The sequence below is a fragment of the Ananas comosus genome, linkage group 11 (assembly GCF_001540865.1).
Source record: "Ananas comosus cultivar F153 linkage group 11, ASM154086v1, whole genome shotgun sequence".
In the NCBI taxonomy this organism is placed as follows: Eukaryota; Viridiplantae; Streptophyta; class Magnoliopsida; order Poales; family Bromeliaceae; genus Ananas; species Ananas comosus.
This window is the reverse complement of record NC_033631.1, coordinates 2,839,841-2,854,068: the sequence shown is the minus strand read 5'-3', so window position 1 is coordinate 2,854,068 and position 14,228 is coordinate 2,839,841.

Here is a 14,228-nt window from a genome sequence, read left to right as displayed (position 1 = left end):
TCTTCTTGTTAGGTAATTTGAGTTCTTCCAATCTATCAGCTGTTGGAGGTTAACTTTTAGCAAATTGTAGTATAATTACACCATGAGTGCTTAACTAGTATGGAAGCTTCTCTCTGATCCCTAAACTTTGATTTGTTTTATTAGGGGGCTGAAACTTTTGATTGAAAGGCTCCAATCTTAGTCTCACCTTAAAACTTTGGTTGCATGGAGAAACAAAAATTAATCTGGCATATTTTGTCAAGTCACTGTTCCCATGAAGTCTGCCGGTCATGTGTGTGTATCAAAAATCTTCTTGATTGGCATAATCGACTTATTCAAAGGTTTTTATAAATCTTGATTAGTGTGGTAATCATGTATTAATGTGTGCAGAATTATAGGTTGATTGCTGGGCTTAAGAACAGTGAATTGGTGTGTCGAATAGAACTGGGTCTCTCTCTAGGCGATTGAAGCAGATGGTGGGACTAAGATTGAGATGTTACAAATAAAAAAAGTTTATGAATAAAGGTGAAACTCGGAGCAAAAGAATGGTGTAATTTATCCCACATTTAGTATGTGAATTTGATGCAAGTGTTCATCTCAAGAAGTAACTGAAAAATGGGGACTTATTGTGGGGGATGAAAAATAATCCTGACCCTGTTAGAGGTGGAGATAAGAGCTCATTTTGACCATCAAATGATTTTCGAATTAATTAATCAAGTGGTCGTGGGTTACATGTTCCCTTAATCTAATTTGGGTCCTAGTTAATTGTCACATCACAAATCTTCCGGGCCGCGACCGATACACACGCCGCAAACTATGGATTTTGGGCTCAAACCCCATATTTTTACGACGCAAGCATATATGCAAGCGCAAAAGTAACCAAATAGTTCTTTATGGAGTAATAAAGATCTAATTGGAAATAATTACAGGAGTACATTAGAACTTCCAAAATTCTTTGAGAAAAATGAAAAGAGTGATGAGTACAAAGCCAAGATTGAATATCTACATGTATATACAAATAAGAGAAAAGGATGTGATTAATAATAGTCAAGAACCCAAGTGTCACTCGCTTCGAGGCTCTCGAGTCCTCTATAACACGATCAGCAGACGGCTTCAGGACCAAACGTATGGAAGATTTCCCCTTCAGTACCATATCGGCTCCATAAACATCAGCCTTCTCTTCGCTGTCGTTCGCTGTCGTCACACATTGACTGCAGCAACCTTCTGCTTATCGACCTGCAGTCGCTGATATTTGAAATTCTCGGTCTATTTCTTCATTAGAGGCCTTTCCTGATGGGCAGCCCTCTGCCCCAGCTGAAACAAATTATTGAGCTCTTGCCCCTCCAAGTGTTGTAGTATTTTAAAATTCAGGTCAATGAAAGCCAACTTGGTATACTCTTGCTCTCAATCTGCAGGAAGCATTGATTCTTGGCTACCTGAAACCAGGCCAAGTACTCCTGTACTAATTTCCTACTTTGTGTTCTCTCCAAGGTGTTCATGTCACGTCTCGGGATTCTTTTATAAAATACTTTCTGTGGAAACTAGCGAAAAACGTGTAATATATATATATATATATATATATAGAGTTGAACCGGAATATTATTGGTAACAAACGGACTTCGTTGCCACCCATTTGTTTTCGATGATGGAGCCTCCAAATCGACGATCGGCACTGTTGAACATAATCTATACCACTTGAAGTATCTAGAAATCAAATTTCATGCTTTTTCGATATTGTTCTCTCAAGTGAACACAAACCTGAACGACTGAAAATAAATATTCTCTAAAAAGTGTTGATAGAAATCTTATAATTAAGATCGAGAATATAGATCTTATGCTAAATAGTTTAAAAAATTTTCTAACCAAAATTCAATTAATTTGGATATCTTTACACTGTTAAACGAGAAAATACCTCATATTGACTGTCCCTAGAGCAAGTGGCAAAGGGTTTGGTGGTTGGTACCTGAGGTCCTAAGTTCGAATCCTAGTTGATTAACATTTCCAGATAAGTTTATTTCTAAATGAAATAATCGAAGCGGGTAGCGTGCTACCCATCTCTCAAAAAAAAATTATAAATTTTGAAACCTTTGATTATTTGGTCAATGATGTCGAAAGAATTTAAAATTTGGATTCTAAATACTTTAAGTGGTATATATCATATTCAATGGTGTCAATTGTCGATTTGGAGACTCCATCATCGAAAACAAATGGTTGCCAACGAAGCCTGTTTGCTACTGATAGCATTCCAGCTCAACTCTCTCTCTTCCTCTCTCTCTTTCTCTCTCTCTCTCTCTCTCTATATATATAGAGTCCGGCTATGGTGCTTGTAAAAGTACCAAGCATTTGGTGCTTGTAAATTTTTTACCGTTAGATCTCTGCCTTTGATCATTTTTATCTGTTAGATTATACTATTCAACCAACCACCCACTCAATCCTAAAGGGCCCACATCATCCTAACCGCACATTCCTTAATCCAAGGGCCAAAAACTTACAAGCACCAATGACTTGATACTTTTAAAAGTATAGGAGCTCAATTATATATATATATATATATATATATATATATATATATATATATATATATATAGACTATAGAGTCCGNTATATATATATATATATATAGATCTTTTTGTACTCATAAGTATTCGGCTGTTAGATCTATTCCTTTGACTATTTTCATCGGTTAAATCATATTATTCAACTAAGCACCCAGTCAACCTTAGGGGACCACTATCATCCTAACTGGGGGCCACTATCATCTTAATCGTACATTCCTTCATCCAACAACCGAAAACTTATGAGTTCAAAGGGTTCTATACTAATAATAATATAGTAGCCCTGCTATATATTATTATTAGTAGCATACAATTAATAGCACCAAGTTATCAGCGCTATTAAGTTTTCGCCTCTTGGATGAAAAGATGTACGGTTATAATAATAGTGGTCCCCTAAGATTGAATAGTGGTTGGTTGAATAACATGATCTGACGGGTGAAAATGGTCAAAGAGGTTGATCTAACGGCAGAAAACTTGATAGCACCAAGTGCTTGGTGCAATCAATAGCATTGTAGTCGAACTCTATATATATATAGTCCAGCTACTATACTATCGATAGTATCAAGTTCTTGCTACTATTGAGTTTTTTGTTGTTAGATCTACTCTTTGATCATTTTCATCCGTTAGATTATATTATTCAATCAACCACATATTCAACCATAGGGGACCACTGTCATCCTAATCAGGGACAACTATCATCCTAACCGCACATTCTTTCATCCAATAGCCAAAAACTCGATAGCACCAAGCGCTTTATATTATCGATAGTATAGTAGCATATACCAGCCTCACACACACACACACTCTCTCTCTCTCTCTCTCTCTCTCTCTATATGTATATATATAAGTACAATCATCTTCGTATTCATAAGTCGTTTTCGATGATATAACTTCCAAATCGATGATCCATATCGCTAAATATGATTTAGAGCATTTTAAACTTTTAAATATTAAATTTTATAATTTTTCGACATTATTTACCTTACGATCAAAAGATCTCAAAATTGATAACTTTTAACGGCCAGTATAAGATACTTGCTAGTTTAACAGTAAAAAAGAATTACAATTGGTTGAATTTTTGATAAAAAATTGTATTTACTATTTAGATAAAGATCAATACGATTTTACATTGAAAGATCTAACATCTATTTTTAGGACGTCGTTCAATTTTGACCGTTCTTTTTATGCCTGCTTGATTGAATTTATTATAATTTTGAAAAATTATGAAAGTCATTTTCTAAAAGTTTCAAATGGTGTAGATTTTATTTAACTGTGTGAATCATTGATTCAAAAGCTCCATTATTGAAAATAACTTCTGAATACAAAGAACTCTATACTCATAAGAGTATAGTAGCCCTACTATATATATATATATATATATGTATATATGTATATATATATGTATATATGTATATATATATGTATATATGTATATATATATGTATATTCGTGACCTTTCCTGGTCGTTTTCGGATGTTGACTTTCGAATTGTCATCTGCGTCGTTGAAACTTTAGTATGCGTATTGAAGTACTAGAATATTAATTTGTATGCTAGTTTTTGTATCATTTGCTAAAGGATAGAAGGGGCCTCAAAATCAATGAATTTTAAGATGGCCGTAGTGATGCGTTGCAAATTAGAGTTTAACGGTGTGAGGAATATCAAATCACTGTGAAATTTGATATAGAAAATTCTTTATACTATATAAACAAGATCAATATTTTTGATCTAAAATTTTAATGTCCTATTATATCAGTATTTGTAAGATTTTATTTTTCAGACCATTTATTTGAGGCCCTTCGTTCACTAGGCAAATAAACGACATGCCGCAAAATCATCAATAGGTTTGGGGCCATATTGTCATATCAAGGTTGTTTGCACGATGTCGGAGAATTATAGATGTCGCGGTACTATCTATAATAGGATTGGCCGGACAATTGTCTATCAAGTTGTTTGCATACGATCGGTCACTTGCAATTGATATCGGACAGTTGAAATTGATCACACAATTTTAGAAATAAAAGGATTTGAAACTAAATTTATGTAATATTTAAAATCGATATATCTAGTTCAATTTAAGAGTTCAAAAATGAACGGCCATACGAATGAATATCTTATTAAAAAGAGGTTAGACTTTTCATTTTATAATCAGAGCTATCAAACATTATCTAAATAGTATAAAGAATGTTCTATCAAAAAGTCAAGTCACTTGGATTGCTTAACCATTAAACAAGCAAACGGCCTCTTGGCTCGTCAAAAATTATTCGATTTTACGACCTTTGATCACCATTTGTAAATAATTTAAAATGTCTAAAACTTTAGGTTTCTATATAGTTGTTCAAATACTCTATGATCAACTTCAACAGCTCCAATAATCGATCGGCGGAATCGTCTATTCATCAGAACAATTTGATAGGAAAGTGCCCTCAATCCTCTTAATAGGATCGTAGCCCTACTTATAATATATAATATAATAATATTTATATAAATATATATATACTAATTATATATAGAGTAGGGCTACTATACTTCTATGAGTATAGAACCCTCTATATCATATGTTGTTTTCGATGTTGAAGTTTTCGAATCGAGATACAGCGTTAAACACTGTACTAGAAGTATTGAAACTTTCTGGAAATAAATTTTCATAAATTTTCAAATCATTATATAAGTCCATCAAGCGAGTGATAAAATGAACACGTATAAATCGAATTACATCCTAAAATGGATGATCGATTCCTTCAATTTTAAGATCGGAGTTATATGATCTTTATTTCGCGGTGATAATAGATTCTCTATCAAAAATTCAACTAGTTATCGATCTTTTTCACGTTGAATAGCAAATATCTACAGATACCGGCCGTTAAATTGATCAATTTTTGACGTTTTATCGAAAGAGGTAAAAATGATATCAAGATATATATAAATTTATTCTAGAAGTAGTTAATTGCTCATCAGAATGTTTAACGGTTATGGATCAGATCGTACATTCGGAAAGCTTATCATCAAAACAACTTATGAGTACGAGGGCGATGTACTCATAAGGAGTATAGTAGCGGGACACGTATATATATATATATATATATATATAGTGTAGGGCTACTATGCTATTGGAAGCATAGAGGATATGATGCTCATATCCTTCCAACTTTTTGACCATTAGATCAAAAATTATACGATTGAAATAATTGCGGTCCCCCCAGGGTTGAGTAATACCCCTGGGGTTGAGTGGTCCCCACAGGGCAATAGTATTAATCCAAAGGTTAGAAATGATCTAAGGGGTTGATCTAAGAGCCAAAATATCGGAAGCACCAAATCCTCTTTGCTTCTGATAGCATAGTAGCTCTACTATATAGTATAGTAGGCGGACTCTATATATATATATATAGAGTATAGTAGGCGGACTCTATATATATATATATATATATAGTATAGTAGGCAGACTCTCTCTATATATATATATAGAGTCCGGCTGCTATGCTATCGATAGCACCAAGCATTTGGGGTTATCAAGTTTTCTGCCGTTAGATTAACCCCTTTGATTAGTTTTACCCGTTAGATTATACTATTCAACCAACCACTCACTCAACCCTAGGGGGCCCACATCATCCTAACCGTACAACTTTTAATCCAATGGTGAAAAACTTAATAGCACCAAGTCATTGGTGCTATTAATAGTATTCTAGCCTAGTTCTATATATATATATGAGTCCGGCTACTATACTTTTATGAGTATTGGCTCCCATATACTCATAAGTTTTCGGCCCTTAGATTTATTCTATTGATTATTTTGACCCGTTAGATCATATTATTCAACCAACTACCCACTCAACCCTAGGCGACCACTATCATTCTAAGTAGGGACCACCATCATCCTAACCACATATCCCATCAATCAACGGTTAAAAATTTATGAGTACAAGGAGGTTTATACTCATAAGAGTATAGTAGCCCCAGCCTATATATATATATATATATATATATATATATATATATATATATATATATATATCAAGTGAGGTTGGCTTCTGGAAACGTGGAACCCTCCGTGCTTCAAAGTTGTTTTTGATATTGGGACTTTCAAATTGATGATCGGCTCTATTAGATTTGATTTAGAGTATTTGAAGTATCTAGAAAATAAATTTTATGATTTTCAATATCATTTGCCTGGTCATTGAAGGGGCTCAAAATCAATAATTTTAATGGCCGTAGTGAGCCGTTTGCAAGTTTAACGGTGTAGAAATATCCAAATCACGTGAAGTTTTGATAAAAAATTCTTTATACTATATAAAACAAGATCAATATTTTTGATCTAAAATTTTAATATCATATTATCACATTTTGTAAGATTTTTATTTTCAGCCGTTTATTTTGAGCCCCTTCGTTCACTAGGCAAATAATATCGAAAAATCGCATAATTTATTTTCTAGATACTTCAAATACTGTAGATCAAGTTTAACGGAGCCGATTGACGATTCGAAAGTTGCAACATGGAAAACGACCTGGAAGCACGGAAGGCTCCGTGCTTCCAGAAGCATAGTAGCCTCGCTCAAAAAAAGATATCATTGAAATACATCAACTAAAGAAGTCATTTAACTAGAAAGGTGTTAAATAAGTAGGACATGTAGAAGAAAAGGCCAGAGTGACCGACCTTTGGATAACTAGCATCAAGAGCTATTGCCAGAGAACAGTCGGCTATGGCATCTGTAATTTGACCCAAGGCTTGATATGCAGCTGCGCGATTGCAAAAGCATACTGCCGCAAAAGAGCGAGATTCACTGTTGCATGATAAAGCAGAAGTATAATGTTCGACTGCCTCTGAATACCTACCAGCTTGAAAGGCTTCATTCCCAGCAGCCTGAACATGGGAAAATTTACAAGTAGCATATGAGAAATTTGTTCATCCTCATTAAACAAAAGATTAAACTCTATCAACACAGCTTAGACTGGGGAAAACAAACAGTAGTTCTCTCGGCATCTCAATATAATTAGGAAGTAATGTATTATAACACATAGTCTTGATAGTAGGTAAAAATAGAAGCATGAATGAGTTCAATAAACTTATACAAGCAGGAATATACTCAAGATCAAGCTACATCTTATATAACNTATATAGAACTAGGCTACTATACTATCGGTAGCACGGAGCGCTCCGTGCTACCGAGTTGTTTTCGATGATGTGGTGTCACGCCCCGGATTACATGCTCCTCGGGCACACCGACAAATCCGCCGTATACAAAAAAATTTCTCCTGTATATGAAGCGTAGCTGTACCTATATAACATACAGTACTACAACCAGTAGTATAGAGCTGCAAGAAGACAAAGATATCCAGGTAGAAAAAAAAACAGTTCACTATACATACAACATCCAGTACCCAAAAACTCGCCCAGCGAGATACAGAAAAGGTATGTATATGAACTCAAAAACCACACTACTTGAAGCGGGTAATCCTCTAGCTCGGCGACTTGTCGGGTAGGGCTCTAGCTCGCAACGCCCTTGCCACGATCTGCCTCAAAAGATGCAGCAGCCGGAACCGAAGGCTCTGCAAAAATAGTAGTAACAACTGGGCGTGAGAACTACTGTAAACACAAGTAGTCCTCAGTGGGTACTGCCCTCAACAACGTCGGTCCACCGACTAAGTCTACAGAAGGGAGCAAGAATAGTAGGAAATGCTGGAAGAAAATCTACAGCTACAAGCCACTAAAGTATTATGCTCTACTCTAACCAACTGTAGTAAATGTCAATCCTGACCCAATCCAACTAGGACTGTAAGCCTACCCGTCCCTGGGACTGTGAACACACCCGTCCCGCCCGGTTGCGACTATACAGCTACCTCCACACTAAGCGGTCCGTGGAGAGTAAGTCCAACCTGCACAAACGACACCAACGCGAAAGCACAACGCCCATCTCCGGAGTGGCACTCGTGGGAGCTACCCAACCGAGTATGCAGCGTATCTCTGTCGAGCTCAATCAGGCTCTCACAAGCCAAAGTCAAGTAACAGGGTCCAACTGGTCTAACAACCAACAGGTCACGTGCCCTCGACACAATCTGATGCCAAAACGGCGATATGGGTCCATCGTCAACCCCTACGGCACCCAACAGTCCGGAACAGTCTTAACGCTACTGTAAAAATACACTCGGCATCCCAGCACGAGCGTAACTGAAATCTAAACTACCTGGGGTATCCACCACACTGATACTGCGGCGATACAAAATAACAACGGCTCCTAGAGCTAAATCAGATAGTTTAAACATGTGACAGGTTCGAATCGCGGTTTTCTCCTAAGTCATATCTAAGTCCGACATGTGCAAGTAGATATAGGCAAACGACAAGGCTCCAATTCAGATTCTATGAACAACTATACTAAATCGATGAATTGAGCAATTGCAATATACAACATACTACCTCACACACATGCCGACTATATAAATGCACTTAGAAGCTAAACCGATGTTTACCCACCTCGATAGCTAATCCCAATCCGGCGCGACGTCGAGAACAGCGGAATCACACCCTCGCCCGGCCTCCTCGCGATGCTACGATGACGAATGTATGCTCGAACGGCACCGCGGCGCGACGTCGACGACGAACCAACTCCACTCGAGCTCCTCCTTGCTCACGATCCAAGCTAGAGAGAGAGAGAGGAGAAGAACAGCTCAAAAGTCTCCCCCTCTGCTCCTCCTACACATATATATAGCAGGGAGTAGGTGGGTGACACGAACGAGGCAGGAAAAGACCAAATTGCCCTCTCACCTACCCTGGTGTACCGGTACACGGTTAGTTGTACCGGTACAAATGGCAACCCGAGAGCAGCTGCTCAAAAGTCTGACGAAGTGTACCGGTACGCCCCTGCTGGTTGTACCGGTATAGAAAGTGTACCGGTACGCCTTGATGGTTGTACCGGTACAACAAGCAGAAAATCTGCAATTTGCAGATTTCCAAAACTAAGTCCTACTCTCGCGTCCCCGCTGAGTCTGTTTTGCGTCTATTTCGCGCCAACACGACTCGGACTTGTCCCGACACTCTCCAGAGCTGTCGACAAGCCTCAACTATATGTAGTCCGCACTATACTTTTATGAGTATTGCTCTCCATAACTCATAAGTTTTCGGCCTTAGATTTATTCTATGATATTTTGACCCTTAGATCATATTATTCAACCACTATCGCGTCCGACTCAATCCGTAGCGACCACAGTCATTATCTAAGTAGGGACCCCTCATCCTGAACACATATCATCAATCAACGGTTAAAATTTATGATGTACAAGGAGGTTATATCATAAGAGTATAGTAGCCCCAGGGCCTATAATTATATTATAATATATATATATATAATATATCATATATAATCATATATATATTATTCTATCAAGTGAGGTTGGCTTCTGAAACATGGAACCTCCGTGCTTCAAATTGTTTTGATTATATATATATATATATATATATATATATATATATATTATATATAGTATATAGTGGGTATCCGTCTACTATGACTTTTATGAGCTATTGGCTCGCGCTTCATACTCATAATTTTCGGCCGCTTAGATTAATTCATTAATATTTCATCCGTCAGATTATACTATTTAACATAACTGACCCGGCACTCAACCCTAGGGACACTATCATTTTAAGTGAGAGCGCCCAATCATCTCTAACGCACATATCGCCATCCATCAACGGTTAAAAATTTATAGTACAAGGGGGTCTATACTCATAAAGTATAGTACCCCAGCCTATATATATATAATATAATATATATATATATATATATTATATAATACTATATATAAGTGATTTGGATTCTGGAAACCGTGGAACCCTCCGTGCTTCAAAGTTGTTTTTGATATGGGAACTTTCAAATGATGATCGGCTCTATTAGATTTGATTTAGAGTATTTGAGTATTAGAAGAAATAATTTATGATTTTCAATATCATTGCGCTGGTCATTGAAGGGGCTTCAATCAATAATTTTAATGGCGTGTGAGCCGTTTGCAATTTAACGGTGTAGAAATAATCGCAAATCACGTGAAGTTTTGATAAAAAATTTCTTTTATACTATATAAAAAAGATCAATATTTTTGATCTAATAATTCTTAATATCATATTATCACATTTTGTAAAGATTTTTATTTTCAGGGCCGTTTATTTTGAGCCCCTTCGTTCACATAGGCAAATAATACGAAAAATCGGCATAATTTATTTTCTAGATACTTCAAATACTGTAATCAAGTTTAACGGAGCCGATTGACGCTTCGAAGTTGCAACATGGAAAACGACCTGGAAGACGGAAGGCATCCGTGCTTGCCAGAAGCATAGTAGCCTCTCTCGATCTCCTCGTCTGCCATGGACTGACTCACGACTCCAGGTCTCTCTCTCCTTCCGGGGCGGCACCTCCCAGAAGTGACAAATTGCTTCTAGCTCACTCTCAATCTCATCAACTCACCATGCCCGCGAGCTCCTCGAAATCTCCGTTCCTCTCTCTCGTATAATATATATTATTATATATATCAGAAGAAGCATTTGGTGCTATCAAGTTTTCTGCCGTTAGATTAACTCTTTTGATTATTTTTACCCGTTAGATTATACTATTCAACCAACCGCCCACTCAACCCTAGGGGGCCCACATCATCCTAACCGTACATCTTTTAATCCAAGGGTGAAAAACTTAATAGCACCAAGTCATTGGTGCTATTAATAGCATTCCGGCCTAGTTCTATATATATATATATATATATATATATATATATATATCGAGTGAGGTTGGCTTCTGGAAACATGGAACCTTCCGTGCTTCAAAGTTGTTTTCGATATTGGGACTTTCAAATTGATGATCGGTTCCGTTAGACTTGATTTAGAGTATTTGAAGTACCTAGAAAATAAATTTTATGATTTTTCAATATCATTTGCCTAGTCATCGAAGGGACTAAAATTAATAATTTTTATAGTCGTGGTAAGCCGTTGTAACACACTGGACCTTTGCAAATTGCGAGATTCGAGTGTTTGATCTGTGTTCCGAGCTTTTCTAGATATTCTGGAGGGTCGTAGACAGTGTTCTGACCCATGGCTCGCATCCTGAGAATTGAGGTTTAAAACTTGGCACCAAAATCCAAAAGATTGAATTTTTGGGTCTGCTCTCGGGTTCCTCAGCAGGCTGTGTACCGGTACAGCCTCGATGGTTGTATCGGTACAGAAAGTGTATCGGTGACAACTCGATGGTTGTACCGATACAAATGGATTTTTCTGCCAACCCGAGCCTCGGGTTCCCGCGTACACTGGGTTTGTACCGGTACACTTTCCCATGTACTGGTACACTTTGCAGAAAAGGCTGATTTTGTGGAGGGGTGTATTTACAATTGTTGCAAACTCTATATAACCACCCCAGCCCCCTTAGAGAGTTCTTTTGAGCCCTAACCAGTGGAGAACAATGTGAGCCTCCTTCCCTTGGAATTCTTCTCCATTTTTGATGGTTTTAGCTAGTCTTGATCTCATCCTCTTTGCCTTTTCCTACTTCTTGTTGGTTTCCACCATGGGAGAAGCCTTGAGCTCGTGACAGGAGCTTTGTGGAGGGAGGATCTTCATCCCTAGCTTACTTGGAGCCTTGTTTTGGAGCTCTTGTGAGGTTAGTAAACCTAATCTACTTCTTGATTCTTGTTTTGGTAGCTTTGACTAAATGAAACCCTAGATTGAGCATAATAGGGTTAGTAATGGGGATTTTTGATTAGAGAATTTTGGAACCAAATTGATTGGTTTAGAACCTTTGTTTATGTTGGTTTTGAAGGACTCTAACTCCCATTTGAAGATCGAGAGAGTTTCCTTCGTATTCGGTGAGTTTTCTTCACCTTTGCTTGAGTTGCTTAATGTTTGAGCAAGGGGTTGTTCGTAAGTGTATCTCTCTTTTCCTGACCTTTAAGGTGTTAGGAGAATAGTGGGCACCTTCGTCGGCGCAAACGAAGGGCCGCTTGAAGTCTCGGTGGGCTTGACTTTATTGGAATAGGAGAAAACTTTTCCTAAGTGGTTAAATATTTTTGTTTCATCGAAATGCATGCATATTCATGCTAGATAGAATTTTTATGAATTTTAGAATACTTAAAATGCATGTGTTATGTATCATGAAAATTCAACTCTATATAGTAGAGCCTTATGTTGATTATACATGCATGTGAGTAGTATTCTTTCTTGTGGATTGATAACATGTCTCATATGATGAAAATGACTCGAATTACGTATTCCGAACACTAAACTCATGCTTGGACTTAGTGGACAAAAGTGCTATAAAGGGGCACCCGACTTAGTAAACTGTGAAACTACAACATAGAGACATAGTGACAGACCATTTGGACATCGACTATATTCCATATTTTAGACATGATGACATAGTGATAGGCCATTGAGATATTTGCTACATTCCATATTTTAGACATGATGACTTAAGACTTGAGACTTGAGACGGACTTTTACGCTTGCTTGCCATTGTGCTCATTCGCACATGTTTGTGAGGATCGCTCCCCATAAGCCGGTACTCCAGAGATAGCCATCGCGACACATACTCGCTTGTGCGGGATTGGACGCCGAAATGGGATGCCGTGGGGAAGGCTCATTCCTAGAGTGGGTGTCACGCCCCGAGCTCCGCCTATTTGGTCGGATTCGGGCACGCCGACAGACCGCCGAACGGACAGAGCTTTTCCTGTACGTTCTAGGCGTCACAATCTATACAATGCAATACAAGAGGTTCCAATCAGGAACAATATTCAAACATAGATTGCATGAGTATCAAAAACATAAAATGCTACTATGCTACTACGCCCTGTCCTCACGCCGCCGCGCCGCTTGCGTGTGAACCTGTACCCCAAAAATAACACGGGTGAGAACTATATAAATATAGTTCCCAGTGGGTACGACCACCCAAGGAAAGAGCTCGACCCACCAGGTCCAAAGGAGGCACTGTAACATGTTAGTCCAATAGATAATAATCACAGATAATTTATGCAGATAAGATTAATACATGTATGCCTCACGATATGCAATATGCAAATTATGTAACCATATACAGTAGATCTACAGATTCTACTTTCTATCCCGCTATCTACAGCTCATATCACACTAGCTTCTAAGGTGTCATCTACCTTAGTCAAGCTATCTACCCGATTCGGCCTCGAGTCAATCATCCGCGGAGTACCGCGTCAAGTCAGGCTCAAGGTGAAGGACGTCTTACAAGCATCTCAGCCTTAAGTCCACGCGACACTAGGTCCATCACAGGGAGAGGAGAACCGTCGATCCCCGTGACCCTACGCTGCTCAAGCTTAACGGGCGAGGAGAACCGTCAAACCCGTTGAGCTCATACCGGGAGAGGAGAACCGTCGATCCCGTTGAATCACTACCGGGAGAAGAGAACCGTCGATCCCGTAGTTCTGATTCACTTGTTTCAGGGCATACCGGGAGAGGAGAATCGTCGATCCCATTGAATCACTACCGGGAGAGGAGAACCGTCGATCCCGTAGTTCTGATTCTATCTTTGCCCACAGCACCATTCCTAGGGATTCCGGAACCCACTTTCACAACTTAAGGGTTTAATCACTTACCCTATGTTGACGACCTTTCTAGGTCTATACCATTCACTTTCTAGTGATCCTACTACTACTATAATTCATAACTTAGTTCAATCTCACTAAGTATCACTCTATGTCATAAC